The following is a 19376-nucleotide window of genomic DNA, read 5'->3' as shown; positions in this document are numbered from 1 at the left end:
TTGTGTTCCTAAAGTCAACAAAATCATGATTGCCTCATGGGGAATATGTGTGCATTGGATAGTCTTTGTTTAGACATGAATTATATTTTCTTGGCCATGAGGTTTAACATTAAGGAATCAATAATATATATTAAATAAGACACTATGTAAGCAAGAACACATAAAATGAGGTTACATGTTCTTCAGTTCATGAAAATATTATGATGGGAAGCTCCTAAGAATCTAACTCTGTGTTTTCCTCTAGGAACAAAAATTCAGAGTGCATGGAAATTTCATAGAACATTAACTATCTCAATAATGAAAAGCCACTATATTGTGTTGTGGCCGTTCAATAAGAAGCTGGTCAAGGGTCCTCCAAAGCCTGTTCTGGGTGAGTTAGCCGTGATGTTGCAAGTGTCATCACCGAGATAACACAAGGGAAAGAAGAAAAGATTAGCAATGCCTTGTACGTCTTCAAAAGTGTAACAGTGGGGTTAGGCAGTGGATACTGCTTTCCAACAGAAATCATTGGTTTGTGTTTTTTTTTTCAATCATAGTTTGGTTAAACCATGGCTTTATAATGATAAAAATAAGAGAACAGGTAAGTCATTGCTTAATTCTGTTAGCCTTCCAGTTCCAAGAATTACATCCATAAATCATTTCCTTCATCAAAACAGAAATTCTTCATTTTACCTTGATTTCTTGAGCTGTAAATAGGAAATAATACTTCATTCTTTAAAGTAATGCACAAAACAGTTGATTTTTGCAATGTTAAACCTCACCCCAAAAAACTCATGCCAAAATGGGGGCTATCAGATGCACATATCTCCCCCATGCAGTAACCACAGCCTTGAGCTTAAGCACACAAGGCAGAGCTCGAAGCTAGAGAGATGGTTCAGTAGTTAAGAGCACTTGTTCTTGCAGAGGACCTGGGTTTGGTTCCTAGCACCCAAATGGTGGTTCACGGCCATCTATCACTCCAGCCCCAGAGACCTGATACCCTCTTCTGGCCTCGCTGGGCCGCTGTACTCATATGCACATACCCCCACACAGACACATAATTAGTAATAATAAATAAAATGATAATAATGATCTATGATAGGAGGAGTTGTAGTTCTTTTTTTCTGAAGAATTCCTCCTGTATTGAACCTCTTAAGTCACTGAGAATATTCCTACCTGACAATACTTCCCTCCTTTCCAGCATCTCCCTTGATATGGCAAATCACCTTTTGCTTTTTCTAAGGCTCATATTTGGACCCATCAACTGGTACCCAAAGTCTGTATTTAAGAACAGAAGCTTTGGAGTCACAGAAATCTGGGGTAAAATTTTAACTCAAACATGTCTTTTGCAGGACTTGGTACAAGTTGATTAATACTTGAGAGTCTCAGTTTTCTCTACCTGGGTATAGGGATGATATCTTCTTGAACAACTATTAGGAAAACTAAATGGAATTGTGTTATCTCAAGGTCCTCTGAGAAGCACACTCCAAGTCAGAATTAAAATACCGATTATATATTAGGATGAGAAATAATTGCTTAGTATATAAAATGCTTGTTTGGGGCTATCAGAAAATCAGAAATAAATAGTACTGGTGGTTATATAATGTCACAAATGCAATCAGTGCCCTGTGTTATGCACTTAAAATAGTCACAAGTGAAAAGGATTGTGTTACATTTTATCATAATTTATATCATAAATTTACCAAGGAAAAACACTTGTAAGATACGAAGGATCAGGGACCCAGGGTCATCTGGGAGCATCATCGAACGACAACATAAGTCTGAACCCAAGAGCAGAAGAGAGAAAATGGAAACAGATGGAGGAAGGGAGAAAGTCTAGGGCTGTGACAAAGTTCTTAGAGAATCCTCCAAGGTCATCAGGGATCCACTGTATCCCAGGAACTGGCTGCCTTAGTACCCTCCTATATTCAGTCACAAGTTGTGAGCCATCTGTGGGGAGCAAGTTGTTGGCAAAAATGGCACTCATAAATTTCAGAGCACATTCACCGGGGCCATCACTCAATTATGTTTACTTCAGCTAAAGATTTGAACCACACATTCTCACGACTTTCATGGGGATTGTGCCTGTTAAGTTATTCACCTCTCTGGGAAGAGGGTAGAAGCATTGCTTATTTCCATAGCAACAATTAAAGTCACCATCACTGCCAATCACCAATACCATGATCTTTATCTCAGTAAGGTTCATTCCAAGTCACATACAGTCAACTTTCATTAAATCATTCTCATTTGTTCTGGTTGTACTGTCCCCAGTGTAATTTTCCTCTAGGAAGCTTGGGCTACATTATGAACATTAGAACTGATAAGTTTCTGAATTTCTTACTGGCACAGGAAACAAGTAGAGCGTGATTCAAAAATAACATGTGTCAAGCACTGTGGGTGGAACTGACACAGTGCCTTCAAACCCCGCTGCCTTCCATCTCTGTCCATGAATAGCTCTGGCCTCCAAAGGCTCAGACTGAAACTTTGCTCGTCTGTTGCATCTCATCATTTACAGCCCTCTCAACTAGGAAAAGGAGGAGTCGGCACAAACTTGCCTTGAACAAAAAGTAAACTAGAAAGAAATTTCAAGGCAGGCAATCCCAGCTCACTACTCACACTGCTGAGACTATAACCCGCAATGTTCCATGTAGAGACACTTGTGGTAATTTCGTTGCCTTGAGCCCAATACTCATTTCGCTTCGGTATTCCTTTAAGAAAGAAGAATATGACACTCAATCACAAATAATGGGGAAATCATTTCTCTGTCTTCCCCTAAGGAGAAGCTAGCCAATTTTCTTTAAAAGTGGAGGACTAGAAGGAAGAAAGATGGGAAAAGGAGGTTTAGCTGGGGCTTCTATTATTAAGACTGTTGTCTTTCGCCAATCATTTAATTGGGCCAATCATGTGCTTTCTATTTCTTTCCAAGAGAGAAGTAAATCTACAAAGCAATGGTAAAATTCACAAAGAATGAGAGGCAGTTTCGGTGCTGCTCTGCCCAGCAACTCGAGCTGTATTTATTCATACTGTGGTCCTATTGTTCCTCCTCCTTCTCATAAAAACCTACCTTCCTCTCTGGAAAAGGGAACTATTTACAGTGCCCACGATTGGTCCAAGACAGTCTATTACCCAAGAAAATCAATGACAGTTCTTCCCTAACTAGCTCATGTACTAAAATTATTTTTATAAAGTCTGAATGTCCCTTTACCACCGAAAGAAGTAACGTGTGTCAGAGAGAGCAAGTGTGATAGACATGATGCTGTGTGTCAGGGTCAAAGACATAGCAAAGAGAAGCCAAGCATGGTAGAACATATCTATAACTACAGCTCTCAGCGGACTGTGGCAGGGTAATTATGAGCTTGGGATAAATAATGCGTTCAGGCGGGCTATATCACAAGACCCTGAAGAGAGACTCAAACCAAAGGTAGTGTTGTGATAGAGTGAATACACACTTGTGATGCTGTAACAAGGAATATGGGGCTGAGCACAGGCTGATATGGGATCCACATGTGTGACCTTACCCACTCCTATTGCATACAGGGGAGGATTTAAGCTGAGGCCTTTAGGAGAAGCAAGAGTTAATGAAGAGGTAGATGAGAGATCATTTGGCACAAAGAAAATTCTCTACTCCCAGACACACAAGTAGTTGTGTATCTCTAGATCAGAGAATTCAAGGTGATGCTAGAATTCTGAAAGAAGAGTCTAGAAGGAGAACCAAATCCTCCTAAAAATATGCTGGTGGCTCACAGGAAGAGTGAGGACATGCTCCTGAGAACACTGAGAGCAACTGAAGAGGAAAATACACAATCTAGTTTGCCTATGAGGAACCCTGTATGTGAAAGCCCTGGCTATAAAGTTAGGCTATTATAGAAATACAGAGAGATGATGAAGGTGGCCTCCACTGACACATTTGGGTGCTGAAATAAAGAAGTGGAGTGATTAGAAAACTATTAAGGAAGTAGAACCAACGTACTCCATCACTGACCAAGCAGCAGTGGAGCAAAGGTCAATAATGATGCTCAGGCTTCTGGTTGAGATGGGAGTACCATTTTTTTTTTGAAGTATGGGAAGCTGTGGAAGAAATAGATTAAAATGAGTTAAATGCCTATGGAATTTTAAGGCATGGTGTACCGTTGTCGGCACTGGAGTTGAAGAGAATGGCCTAGGCTTAAGTTTTCAATTGATTAAACCAACCAAGAAAAGGTGTGCAGTTTGAAGACAGATTTGGAACATGAAGAGTACAAATGCTTAACAGAAGAAAGTTTAGATGGAAGACAAAAAGGGAAACCTGGATCACAAAAGGACTACCCAGAGAGTGCGGGACCATCCAGGACAAGAACAGATAGAAGTTCATTGGAAATCTGATCAAAGTCAAGTAAAACAAGAACTATCAACAATTCCTCAACAAAGCACTCAGAGATGATAATGGAGGAAGTGAATGCTGAAATCAAATGTATGGCTATGGGAGTCGTCATATGCAGCTCGAACTGAGTTAGTTAGACACTCCCAAGACTCCAAGCTCTCGGTGAGGGGCCATCAGACTTCCATCTGGGCAGCCTACACAGCCCTCACATACATGACGCACATTTGTGGAGAGCCTAGGAAGATAGCTCAATGGAAAAGAACTTCCCACCCAATCATGACGCTTGGAGAACTTTCATAAAATTCAAGCATGCATGACTACCTGCCTATCACCCCAGCACCTGGTGGGACAGACAGGAGATGGCCCTTGCAAGCTGGCTAGTTATGCTTACTGGAACTGGAGAAAAAGCAAGAGACTCTGCTCTGATAAATAAAGTGGATAGCAATCCAAGAAGCCATGTGATGTCGGTTTCTGGCCTCCACACCCTCACCTCCCATGTGTACTCACACACATGCAAACACATATACCTGGGGGGGGCGGTGAAACAAGAGAAAAAACAAACAGTCGCAGAAAATTAATTCAAACTGGCACTACACTTTTTACAGCTTCGTTTGGAAACATCCTAAAATTAGTGGAAAGGCAGAGGAAGATGCTTACAGCTACTCACCGGCATTGAGAAGCTTTGGCTGATGCCTCACCTGGTTGCCAGGCATTCAATTAATCATGCCCTCCCTTCTCACCTCCACTCCTGGGTCAATAGACAAGGTCACTGTGGTCTAATTAGACTCCTAAATGAGCTCCAGAGGTGGAAGGCAGAGCCCGTGCCAAGGTCTCCATGTCATTCTCCCTTCTACTCCTCTTATTCAGTTGATGCGGCGAAAAAAAAATAATTAAGCTGATTTTGTTTCTGATTATTTTTCTGGAACCTTTGGTGACCCCTCACAGAGAAGATGACAAGTCATCACTCAGACGGAAGGCGCCACATCAACAATGGTGTCTTACACGCCATCTATTCAGCACTACGAGGCACACATCATGCTGACCCTTCTTATAAAATGTAAATTATACACAGTTCTGCATAAAACCCTCGCTGGATCCACAATCTCCAAAGGAATAATAATTAATTTCTCCACATTCTTTAGTCAATGCCTAATCTGGGGCGGGGGATAAAAAAGTAAAGGGGGATATGTTTGGTTAATAAGCTACTATCAAATTCATAAAACACATTTAGGTCAAAAGTATTTTATTATTTTTAGATTTTGTTCAAAAGTCCATCTTAAATTAATGTCTTCTCTAACTAAATACAATGGGGGAAACACCTTGGTTTAATTTGTCAACTGTGGCACCAACCACATTTTATCGTCACTGGCGCTCATTATAATGAGATTCGACAAGTAGTCTCCCCCGTAAACCATCTTGCAACAGTGAGATAGTACTTTAGTACTTAAAGTCGTCACCTCCAACACCAAGAAAAGGAAGGTGTCAGTAAGAGACACTCAACACCAGTCACGGTTGTATATGACTCAAAGAAGCCTTGTGCCAGAAGACTGTGAAACCGAGCATAAAATCAGACACTAAGAAGCAACAGTGAATTCTTCCCGAGCTGCACCAGTTGTCAGTGTCCTGTTTTTCAGTTCCCAAATCACCCTTCATTGCCTGCAAAAAAAGAAAAAGAAAAGAAAAAATGAAAAAAGGAAGAAAGAAAGAAAGAAAGAAAGAAAGGAAGGAAGGAAGGAAGGAAGGAAGGAAGGAAGGAAGGAAGAAAGAAAGAAAGAAAGAAAGAAAGAAAGAAAGAAAGAAACTTTTCAATACTTTCCATTATTAAACTGGGATGTTCTGCTTCATCAGTCAAGGGCCCTGACGACACCGCCCTAGAAAACAGTCTCTCTCCCTGGCTGTAGTACATTCTCGAAGCAGGAGTTGTCACGTAGATTTTCTGTGTCAGGTTCCTGTGAAAGAAGTTGCTCCTGTTGTGACTTCTATGACACTCCCAGCACCAAATAATCCTAAGTCCCAGCTGCTGAAGCACAGAGAGCTTACCATTCTTGAGAGTTTACAGCAGAGTACCTCCAAGGGAAACACCAGGCATGACTGCTCTCCCTAGCACGGAAGTGGGTACACTGCCTCCAAGTATCAGAGTCCAGGTGTTTTAGCAAACTCTAACAACAACTTCCTTGCCATTTGGTAAGTGACAGCTGTGTTCTCCCCAACAAGGTCAACTGGAAGGAGAAGGGTTCCAGAACATTCATCCTCAGTTTTAAGGGTAGCTGTTGCTCATACCTGATATCCCCATCTTCCGGAGAGCTCTCCTTACTTTTGACCAATCAATGCCACAATCCCCCGAAATGATGAATAACTCTTTTACGAAATTTATTTACTTACTGTCTGATAGTTTTGTGTGTGTGTGTGTGTGTGTGTGTGTGTGTGTGTGTGTGTGTGTGTGTGTAGCGTGTTTTAGACTTTCCACTTCTTACCCTCTCTCATACTTGCACCCTCTTCCAATGAAACCCTTCTAACTTTCAGGTCTGTGGGTGGGGCACACATGCATGCATGTCTTGTGCATGTGTGTCTATGTGTATACAGGCATGTATTTATGAAACAGACAGACAGTCAGAGACAAAGACAGAGACTCCATAAATTTACTTAAGATCGCTTATATGAGCCTGGGTGGGAAGTGCTTTGGGTGCATCTGCTACTTCTCAGTGGCTGCACCACTGATGAAAATGACAGCCTCTTCCCCATAAGTTACAACTAGATCCTCAGGATGGCCTCATGAGATCATCCCCTATCTGTGATGAAATGTGTACAGGCCAGTCTCAGGCAGGTCTTAAGTAACCACAGATGCTGTGAACTCTTGAGTACAAAACCATGTTGTACCCAGGAAATATCTTTTTTTTTTTTTTTGCAACACTCTACCTCATCTTCTGTCTCTTGCATTTTCCCCACCTTTTCCTGGGATGTTCCCTGAGCCTCACAAAGAAGTGATACAGGTGTCCTATTTAACGCTAACCACTCAACAGTCGCTTATGGTTAACACTCTGACCAATTATGAAGCTCTGAATTAACTACCGCTCATAGCTATAAGAAGTTTCTCCAACAAGGTCCAAGAGCAGCACTAATTTATGGGTACACATATGACTATTATAAAGCAACTTAACAAGTGCAATCAACAAAACACAAATAGGTTCCTTTCCAGGGCCTATGTCTTCCTCATCCATGAACTCTTAACTAGTTTTATAGTACCAAGCAAGGGCTCCTTCCTATGGAACAACCTCAGACCCAGTCAGAAAGTGGTTGGTTACTCTCATAACAATCAAGCCACCATTGTACACCAATGGGAACATCTTCCCTAGTAGGTCAGTATGACAACTTGCAGGACTCACAATCAGGTAAGACTGTTGATGGCTTTTCTCCCCCACCTGCCTGCATAGCACCTTCTGATGCTATGAAAATTAACCAGCGGAGAAGTTTCCAGCTCAGTTTCAGGTTGATTTCTCTGTGTTCTGTATCCAAAGTATGTCACATGTTAATGTCTTCAGCAATAGAGTGGACAGCAATGACTCCTATATTATAGGGAGGCCTCTTGTCTCACCGGACAGGTTGTAGACAAGTATCCTACATCTGACACTGAGCTCCTCATTTAATAACCTATGGCTTCAAGGAACATCGCCTATCCAAAGTATCTCTGTTTTGAATAACTTTTTGATATTTTTTTCTTATTCAAGTTAATATACAACTGCTTCCTCATGGTTGGTTTTCAATTAATACACCATTGCACATACACAAATACACACACTCAACCTTGCCCAAAAGACATAAAATTTGTGTAAATCATTGTAATGTCCCTAGAACACAATCCTTATAAATAATCAACTTTTTTCTAAACTGGACATTATTATAATACTTTTCTTAATTCTGACAATGGACATGTAAGAGATATATTTTATCTCCATCACATAGGTGAGAAACTGACATGCTGACAGATTAAATTTCTGACCCCAGGTCTTGCCGTCCTGTGAAAGGCTTTAAAGACAGAGTAGTGACACATCTTCCCATGTAAGATTAATAACTATTCTGACATTTCTAAGAAGCATTTCTCTTAAAAATTGTGATCCAACCCCAGGCTGATTCAGAAACCCACAAACTCTGTTGCGACGGTATACTCACCCCCACATTCCATCAGTTATTTGATGGATTTTATGAGAATAAACATTACTCCCAGTGAAGACTTCAGGCTTGCCCTGGACTCTAGTAAATAAACCCTCCTTAGAACTCTGGCGCCTTGTGTGCCACTGGAGGGAAAGGGCATAGCCAAACGCCACTGGCAGGCAAGGGAGCTGACGTGGGTCAGGCAGTGTTTTGTGTTTCTGTTGATGCTCAGAGTCCAAATGAGGAGCCAGTGTTTTCAGCATAGGGGACAATTAGCAGGACCAACTAACAGCTGTGTCTCTCCACACTTGAGAAGCTATTTACCTAGGATCATTCTGACTTTTTTCCCTTTTCTTTAAATAAAAAAAAAACTCTTTATACACAAGCCACCTGGAAAGCATTTGTTGGAGAATTTTAATGACTTATTAAATTCCAAATCATTATCGGAACAAGACTTGCATCTGCAAAGGCTTAAACACTGTGATCCACTCTCCTCTCCAGAACTTACACGAACCTCCAAAGGGGTGGTGCCAACAGACAAACAGGGGGGATGCCAAACAAAACATTTTAAATCAAAATCCTTCCTTAGAAAAGTAGTTGCTTCTCTTTTATTCCAGTTAAGTCCTGGCTTAGAACTGTTTTGTTTGAATCAGGGACTAGAGCGGGCTGTCAGCCCTGACTCCCTAGTGCCCACTGGAAGAAGTCCAACTGCACAGACCAGAGCCTTTAGAGACTGACTTTGTCTATCAGTGTGGCTGTATCTTCTCCTGGTACTCACAGGAATCGCAGCACAACTAACAAAAATCCTGCGATGTTTAGAAATAAGGTAAATACCCCTTCCCAAATCCCACTCCTCCATTGCCCACTTATCATCCAGGAACCAGTGAATAAAATGCTTGGCCCAGCCAAGAGATCTTCAAGACGTGTTTTTGTGTCTCTGCCAATATAAAATCTTGATCATCAGCATTTCTGCCGATCATCTTACTTGGAGGGTGGGGGGGGGCTTCTGCTGTCAGAGATTCTGGGTCAACGGGATATAAATGAAAGAATGATCAGCTGGCAGTAAGCCACAGGGGCTGGTCAAGCACTTTGGGCTTTCTCAGTATAGAGCAGTGGTTCTCAACCTTCCTAATACTGCAATCCATTAATACAGTTCCTCATGTTGTGGTGACCCCCAACCATAAAATTATTTCATTGCTGCTTCATAATTGTAATTTCACAACTGTTATGAATCATAATGTAAATATCTGATACAAAGAATATCTGATATATGACCTCTGTGAAAAGGTCATTTGACTCCCCACAATGGCATTTGAGCAACAGTGTCAAGATTATAAACAAACAACAGTGTCAAAAGAAGTGGTTAACTCTGACACCTAACTTTGAGCCTCTCTCACTTCATTAAATTTCACCTTCATTTGCAAAGATAATGCTAGGGTTTTTTTTTCTTTTTATAAACAAAACTATTGCATGCATGCACAAACCATAGTGAAGGAATATTAACATATTGCAATACTATAAATGTCAATACAGCTACACCAATTTTACAGACACATTTAATCTTTCTGTGCTCCAATCTAAGTAGCAGGATCAACATTTGAACGAAGAATTCCAGAAAGAGGACTTCTTCCTCTCTGCTGGCTGTGTTGTTCCCTCATGAAGATATGGACTATATACAAATTTCTGACTTCATTGTAAAAGCTGGGAAATCTTGAAGGTCACGTGTTAGCCCATCAAGGCCAGGGATGGTTTAATGGCTTGAACATTAAGGGGAAATTCACTGGAAAGGTCTGATGCTGCTTGTCACATCAAATCATGACTCAGAAGAGAGCATAAGCTAGCAAATAGATCAAAAAGAACAACAGTTTATAAGGCTAAACACTGACATGAAAGATACTTTGATAATATCATGATTGATTTTAATGCAATTATTTAGCAAATAATTCTGTGGCATGCACTTGAGCAGCATAAAGTGAAGAAGGTATGCATTGCTAATTTTTCTTTAGATGAGAATATATTATGCAATAGTAAATGTGTTTTGGACTTGTGGGTATGTGGGGGTTGGCATTCATATAGATTCTCGTGTGAGTATAGATATGTGTGTATACACATGTGTGTAGAAGCCAGAAGTTATCCTCAGGTATGATCTTCATGAGTAATCTAATTTTTTGGCACAGGGGTATTCGTTGGTCTGGAGTTTTCCAAGTATACTAAACTGACTGGCTGAGGTAGTGGGGCAGGGGGCTCAGGAGTTAGTGAACAGACTAGCCTTCCTCCTGTCAGGACCTCACCAGACTTAATCAGATACTGTGTTAGCTAGTTTTATGTCAACATGGCACAAAGTAGAGTTATCTGAAAATAGGGAACCTCAATTGAGAAAATATCTTCATAAGATCCAACTATGTTTTCTTAATTAATAATTTGTAAGGGAGAGCCTAACCCATTGTGGGTGAGGCCATCCCTATGCTGGCAGTCCTGGGTTTCATAACAAAGCAGGCTAAGCAAGCTGTGAGGAGAAAGTCAATAAGCAGCACCTCTCCATGGCTTCTGCATCAGCTCCTGCATCCTGGTTCCTGCCCTGTTTGATCCTGTTCTGAATTCCTTCTATGAGGAACAGGGATGTGGAAGCACAAGTCACACAAACTTTTTTCCTCCCCAAGATGTTTTAGCCATGCTCTTTCATCACAGCAATGGTAGCCTTAATTAAGAAGATATCTTGTCATCCACACATATTGAGTTCATTTTATAACATAGCCCCAAAATTTGACCCTAGGGTTCCATGCAATCTCACTAACATCAGCTGTTAGTGATGGGTTAGACAGTTTTCCTCAAAATTCATGCTTATTTAGTGATGTAGGTGGGCCTTCTGTCTATGTGTTATTTTCATTGGTTAATAAAGAGACTGCCTTGGCCCTTTGATAGGACAGAAAATTAGGTAGGCGGAGTAAACAGAACAGAATGCTGGGAAGAGGGCAATGAGGCAGATGCCATGGAGCCAGCCACCAGGTCAGATACGCTGAATCTTTTCCAGTAAACCACTACCTCGTAGTGCTGCACAGATTATTAGAAATGGGTTAATTAAGATGTGAGAGTTAGCCAGGAACTAACTCTCTAGAGATAATGGGCCAGGCAGTGTTTAAATAAATACAATTTGTGTGTTATTATTTCCGGGGCTAAGCTAGCCATGCGGGAGCCGGGCGGGAAGAAAAGCAGGCTGCCTGCAGCTCCTTCTACAATTTAGAACCCCAGAATGTGACCTTACTTGAAAATAGGGTCTTTGCATATGACTTAAGAAAATGCTATTCTGCACTAGGGTGGTCTCTAAGTCTAACTAATAAAATGATAACCTATATCGATCTGAATTTTTGTTTCATTTTTTAATTGACATTATTGAGCTATACATTTTTCTCTTCTCCCCTCTCTGCCTCTCCCCTCCCCTTCAACCCTCTCCCATGGTCCCAATGCTCCCAATTTACTCAGAATATCTTGTCTTTTACTACTTCCCATATAGATTAGATCCATGTATGTTTCTCTTACTGTCCTCATTGTTACCTACTGTCTCTGGAATTGTGATTTGTAGGCTAGTTTTCTTTGCTATATATTTAAAAACCACTATTCAGTAAGTACATATGATAATTGCCTTTCTGGGTCTGGGTTACCTCACTCAATATGATGTTTTGATCATTATTTTTTTTCTGTTGTGTAGTACTCCATTGTGTAAATGTACCACATTTCCTTTATCCATTCTTTGGTCAAGGGGCATTTAGGTTGTTTCCAGGTTCTGGCTATGACAAACAATGCTGTTATGAACATAGTTAAGCACATGTCCTTGTGGCATGATTGAACATCCTTTGGATATATACCCAAAAGTGATATTGCTGGGTCTTGAGGAAGGTTGTTTCCTAATTTTCTGAGAAATCTCCATACTGACATCCAAAGGGATTGTACCAGCTTGCACTCCCACCAGCAATGCAGAAGTGTTCCCTTTTCCACAACCTCTCCAGCATAAGTTGTCATCAGTGCTTTTGATCTTGGCCATTCTTTCAGGTGTAAGATGGAATCTCAGAGTTGTTTTGATCTGCATTTCTTTGATGACTAAGGATGTTGAACACTTTCTTAAGTGTCTTTCAGCCATTTTAGATTCCTCTGTTGAAGTTCTCTGTTTTGGTCTGTACTTCAAATTTTTATTAGATTATTTGTTCTTTTGATGACCAATTTCTTGAGTTCTTTGTATATTTGGAGATCAGACCTCTGCCTGATATGGGGTTAGTGAAGATCTTTTCCCATTCTGTAGGCTGTTGTTTTGTCTAGTTGACCATGTCCTTTACTTTACAGAAGCTTTTCAGTTTCAGTAGGTCCCATTTATTAATTGTTTCTCTCAGTGTCTGTGTTACTGGGGTTTTCTGAGGGAGTGGTCTCCTGTGCCAATGTGTTCAAGTGTACTTCCCACTTTTTTCTATGAGGTACAATGTGGCTGGCTTTATGTCTTTATGTTGAGGTCTTTGATCCATTTGGACTTGAGTTTTGTGCATGGTGATAGATATGGATCTCTTTTTATTCTTCTACATGTTGATATCCAGTTATTCCAGCCCCATTTGTTAAATATGCTTTCTTTTTTCCACTTGATATTATTGTTTCTTTGTCAAAAATCAAGTGTTCAAAGATGTGCAGATTAATATCCAGCTCCATTGGTCCTCCTGACTGTTTTTGTGCCAATACCAGGCTGTTTTCAGTACCATAGCACTGTAGTAGAGTTTGAAGGCAGGAATTTGATGCCTCCAAAAGTTCTTTTATTATACAAGATAGTTTGGGCTATCCTGGGTTTTTTGCCTTTCCATAAAAGTTTAGTGCTGTTCTTTCAAGGTCTGTGGGGAAATTTTGCTGAGATTTTGAAGGGCATTGCATTAAATCTGTAGATTGCTTTTGGTAAGATTGCCATTTTTATTATGTTAATTCTATCTACCCAAGAGCAAGGGAGATATTTTCACTTTCTGGTGTCTTATTCAATTTCTTTCTTGAAAGATTTTATGTTCTTATCACACAAGCCCTCCACTTGTTTGGTTAGAGTAACTCTGTATGCTATTTGTGTCCATTGTGAAGGGTGATGTTTCTCCGATTTCTTTCTCAGCCCACTTATCATCTATATAAAGGTGGGCTACTGAATTTTTTTGAGTTAATCTTCTATCCTGCTACATTACTGAAAGTGTTTATAAGTTGTAGAAGTTGGGGTTGCTTATGTAAACTATAATATCAGCAAATAATGAGAGTTTGACTTCTTCTTTTCTGATTTGCATCCCCTTGATCTTCTTTTGTTGTCTCATTGTTCTAGCTAGGACCTCAAGAACTATATTGAATAGATATGGAAAGAGTGGACAACTTTGTTTCATTCCTGATTTCAGTGAGATTGCTGTGAGTTTCCATTTAGTTTGATGTTGGCTGTTGGCTTGCTGTATATTGTGTTTATTATGTTTAGGTATGTTCCTTGTATCTCTGCTCTCTCCAAGACCTTTATCATGAAAGGATGCTGTATTTTGTTGAAAACTATTTCAGCATCTAATGAGATGATGATGTGTTTTCATTTTTCAGTTTGTTTATGTTGTGGATTGTGTTGACAGGTTTTTATATTTGGAACTATCCCTGTATCTCTGGGATGAAGCTGACTTGATCATGATGAATGATGGTTCTGATTGTTCTTGGTGATTCAATTCACTGATATTTTATTTAGTATTTTTGCATCAATGTTCATGAGTGAGATTGGTCTGTAATTCTCTATCCTAGTAATGTCTTTCTGTGGTTTGTGTATCAGGGTAATTGTAGCCTCATAAAACTATTCCTTCTGTTTCAGTTGTGTGGAACAATTTGAGGAATATTGGTTTTAGTTCTTTGAAAATCTTGTAGAATTCTGAGCTGAAACCATCTGGTCCTGTGTTTTCTGTTGGAATACTTTTGATGACTATTTCTATTTCTTTACCAGTTATAGGTCTATTTAATTTGTTTGTCTGGTCTTAATTTAATTTTGGTAAGTGATATTTATCCAGAAAGCTGTCCATTTCCTTTAAGTTTTCCAATTTTGCAGAGTACAGGTTTTTTAAATATAACCTAATGATTCTCTAGATTTCCTCTGTGTCTGTTGTTGTGTCCCCCTTTTCATTTCTGATTTTGTTAATTTGGATATTCTCTCTCTGCCTTTTGGTTAGTTTGGATAAAAGTTTGTCTATTTTATTGATTTTTTTGGAGAACCAACTCTTTATCTCATTGATTCTTTGTATTGTTTTCTTTGTTTCCATTTTGTTGATTTCAGCTCTCAATTGGATTATTTCGTGTCGTCTAGTTCTCATGGGTGAGTTTGCTTATTTTTGTTCTAAAGTTTTCAAATGTTCTGTTAATTCACTAGTGAGGGATTTTTCCAGCTTCTTTATGTAGGCATTTAGTGCTCTGAACTTGCCTCTTAACACTGCATTCACTGTGTCCCATAAATTTGGGTATGTTGTGTGGTCATTTTCATTGAATTTTAGGAAGTCTTTCATTTCTCCCTTTATTTCTTTCTTGACCCATTGATGATTCAGGTGAGCATTGTTTAATTTCCATGTGTTTGTAGGCTTTCTGGAATTAGTGTGCTGATGAATTCTAATTTTAAGCCATGGTGATCTGATAAGATAAATTGAGTGATTCCATATTTTTTGTAACTGTTGAGGTTTTTTTTGTTACTGAGTATGTGGTCAGTTTTTTGAGAAGGTTCCATAAGGTGCTAAGAAGAAGATATATCCTTTTATGTTTGGATGGAATATTCTATAGACGTCTGTTAAGTCCATTTGAGTCATAACATCTGTTAGTTCCCTTATTTTTCTGTTAATTTTTTGTCTCACTGACCTGTTCAATGGTGATAGTGGAGTGCAGATGTCTCCCACTATTAGTGTGTGTGGTTTAATGTATGATCTATGCTTCAGAAATGTTTCTTTTCTTTGACATATGAGGGTGCCCTTTTATTTGGGGCATAGATGTTCAGTATTGAAATTTCTCCTTGATGGATTTTCTTGTATCTAATAAGAAATGTCCTTTCTTGTCTTTTTTGATTGATTTTAGTTTGAAGTCTATTTTGTTAGATATTAGGATAGGTACACCAGCTTGTTTCTTAGGTCCATCGGATTGGAAAATTTTTCCCAACCCTTTACTCTGAGGTGATGTCTGTCTTTGAGGTTGAGATGTGTTTCTTGTATGCAGCAGAAGGATAGATTCTGTTTTTATATCCAATCTGTTAGCCTGTGTATTTTTATAGGTGAGTTGAATCCATTTATATTAAGGGATATTAATGACCAGTGATATTAATGACCAGTTAATTTAGTTTTCTTTGTTGGTGATGTTAATTTGTGTGTTTTCCAATTCTTTGGGATTTACTGCAGTGAGATCATCAATTGTTTGTGATTCTGTTGATGTGGTCAACTTCCTTGGGTTGGAGTTTTCCTTCTAGTACTTTGTGTAGGGCTGGGTTTGTGGCTAGGTATTGGTTAAATCTTGTTTTGTCATGGAACATCTTGTTTTGTCCTTCTATGGTGATTGAAAGCTTTCCTGGGTATAGTAGTTTGGGCTGTCATTTGTGGTCTCTTAATGTCTGCTTAATGCTTGGCCATGACCTTCTGGCTTTCATTGTCTCCATTGAGAAGTCAGGTGTATTTCTGATAGGTCTACATTTATACATTACTTGGTCTTTTTTCTTTGCAGCTCTTAATATTCTTTCTTTATTCTGTATGTTTGGTATTTTGATTATTATGTGATGAGGGGACTTTTTTTGATCTAGTCTATTTGGTGTTCTGTAAGTTTCTTGTATCTTCATAGGCATATCTTTAGGTTGGGAAAGTTTTCTTCTATGATTTTGCTAAATATATTTTCTGTGGTTTTGAGTTGAACTTCTCCTTCTTCTATACCTATTATTCTTAGGTTTGGTCTTTTCATGATATCCCATATTTCCTGGATATTTTGTGTCAAGCTTTTGTTAGATTTCATATTTTCTTTGATAGATCAGTCTATTTCCTCTATTGTATCTTCAGCGCTTGAGATTCTCTCTTCCATCTCTTATGTTCTTCTGTTTATGCTTGCATTTGTAGTTCCTGATCATTTTCTCATTATTTCTGTTTCTATAATTCCCTCAGCTTGTATTTTCTTTATTGTCTCTATTTCAGTTTTCAAGTTCACTTGTTTCTTTCATATGTTTGATTGCTTTTTCTTGGGCTTCTTTAAGGGATTTGTTGATGTCTTCCAATTTTTTGTCCTTTCCTCCATTTCTCTGAGGGAATATCTCATTTCCTCTTTAAGGGCCTAAAACATTCTCCTGACGTTATTTTTTAGGTCATTTTCTTCTGTTTCATCTATATTTGGTTGTTCAAGTCTTGCTGTTGTAGGGTCACTAGATTTTACTGGAGTTGTGTTGCTCTTTGTGGTATTGTGTGTGTTCTTACCTTGTCTCCCCATCTTTTCCTCTAATTGGTGTAGTTGGGGCTGTCTGTGACTCGGGTGATCAATCTTCCAGGAGCCAGTAGATCCAAGGCTCAAATGGTTGCTTATCGTGGTACAATTGATGCCATGCTTCCCGTCACCCCTTTGGCTACTCTGGGTTCCTGGAGGTCATTCAGCACCCCTGGGGTTTGCTCCACTACCATGGAGTTTACTGTGTCAGGCCTGCTCTGGCCTAGGTTGCCAGCACAGACCTGTTTCTGTAAATGTCCCTGGTCTGGATCCACTCCTGCAGAGGTCCCTGGCTTGGGGTTGGTCTTACAAAGGTCTCTGGCTCAATCTATTCTCTCAGACATCCTAGATTTGTGTGCACCTGAACCTGCAGAGGTCCTGACTCAGGTCTACTACCTCAGAGGTCCCAGAATCACACCTGGATCTGTAGAGGTCTCTGGTTCCTGCCTACACCCTCTTAGGTCCCAGACTCATGCCTGAACCTGCAGAAGTCTCTGGCTCAGGCTCACTCCCTTAGTGGTTGCTCCCCAGTACCTGCTTCTGTGGAGTTCACTGTCTCAGGTCTGCTCTGGCCTAGGTCTCAGGCTCAGTCCTGTTTCTGTAAATGTCCCTGGTTTGGATCTGCTCCTGCTCCTGCAGGGCTTGCCATCCAAGGCCTGCTCTGACCCAGGTCACTGCCTCAGTTCTGCTCTTGTGGAGTTTGTTGTCTAAGGCCTGCTCTGGCCTAGGTAGCTGGCTCCATCCTGCTCCTGTGAAGTTTGCTGCCTCAGGCCCAATTCAGCCCAGGTCACTGGCTCAGTCCTATTCCTGTGGAATTTGCTGCCTCCTGATCTGATTTTTTTATGAAAATGCCAAAACTATACATGGGAAGAAGACAATGTCTTTAACAAATACTATTGAGAAAAGCTAGATATTGAAGAATGAAAGTTGATCATTCAGTCTCTGAATATACACAAATCAATTCCAGCGGGCCAAGATCTCAATATCAAATCTAAAAACATCTAGACAAAAGGGGGAGAAAGTATACTTTAGAACACAGACTCAGGTGTAGACTTTCTGAGCAGGATGCCAGTCACCCAGGAAATAAGAACAAGTAACAAATGGACTTTGTGAAATTTAAAGGGGTCTGTCCTACAAAGGAAACTGTTAATTGACTGAAGACCAGCCTACAGAAAGGGGAAAAATACTTTCTAGCTATACATTTGACAGGGGATTGACATCTAGATTATACAAGGAATTTAAATGTATTTTTGATATATATATCAAGACTATAAACAATCCAAATAAGAAGTGGGATATAGAACTGTATAGAGAGCTCTCAGAAGAAATATAAATGGTTAAGAAATATTTATAACATGTTTGCCATTCTTTGCCACATGGGAAATGGAAATTAATACCACATCGAGAATTTTTTCTCGATGCAGTTTTGCAGTTAGAGTGCCTAACATGAAGAAAATAAAAGACCATAGATGCTGATGAGGATGTGGGGAGTAGTAGATGTTGATGGACTACTGGTAGGAATGCAAACTGGTATTAGCCGCTCTGGAAATCAGTGTAGCAATATCTCAAAAGATTGTAAAAAGATCTGCCAGTTGACTCAACCGCACTACTTCTGGGCCTATATTCCAAGAGTTCTATTTCCCATTACAGAGACCATCTCCATAACTGGCATATTCATAAGAGATATGACATTAAAACAGCCTGGAAGTCCATCAAAAGGTGAATGGATAATGAAAATGTGGTGCCCTTGCACCATGGAAACTTCATTAAGCTATAAAGAAAAATGAAATTAGTAATTTTCTGAGTAAACAGATGGAACTGGAAAGCACCATACTGAGTGAAGTAACCCACACTTAGATAAACAAATGTCCCAAGTTCTCATTCATATGTAGATATTAGAGTACCTGTAGACTCCAGGAAGTTAGAATGGGATCATTGGTGGGGAGGAGCAAGACAGTTCTTCAGGGAATGTAGATAGTAGAACATGAGTGATATGCAGAGCAAAGGGGGAATGAGAAGAAAGGCTTAAATAATGGGGTAAGTGATGTTAAGGTAGAGAAGGGAATGCTGGATGGTGGTAACTAACATTAGGAAAAAGCAATATGGAAACCTACTATTACATAAGCTTTACAAGTAGTGTGTGTGTGTGTGTGTGTGTGTGTGTGTGTGTGTGTGTGTGATTTAATTGGAGTCACTGTGTACACTGGACAATGTACCTCCAAGAAGCCATTAAAATGCCAGGCATGGGATGCTTTCCCTCAAACTATTATTCAGAAGGGTTCCAGAGACCCCCAAAATAATACAGGCTATTGATTTCAAGGGTTGCTGACAAGGCCCAATCACTAAAGACACTGAACATAATAATGATAGGTATAGTGATTTAAATAAGCATGTCCCCTAGAGGCTCATATGTCTAAATATTTTTTCC

Source organism: Myodes glareolus, chromosome 9, assembly GCF_982192425.1.
Source record: "Myodes glareolus chromosome 9, mMyoGla1.1, whole genome shotgun sequence".
NCBI lineage: Eukaryota > Metazoa > Chordata > Mammalia > Rodentia > Cricetidae > Myodes > Myodes glareolus.
This window is presented reverse-complemented; position numbering follows the sequence as displayed.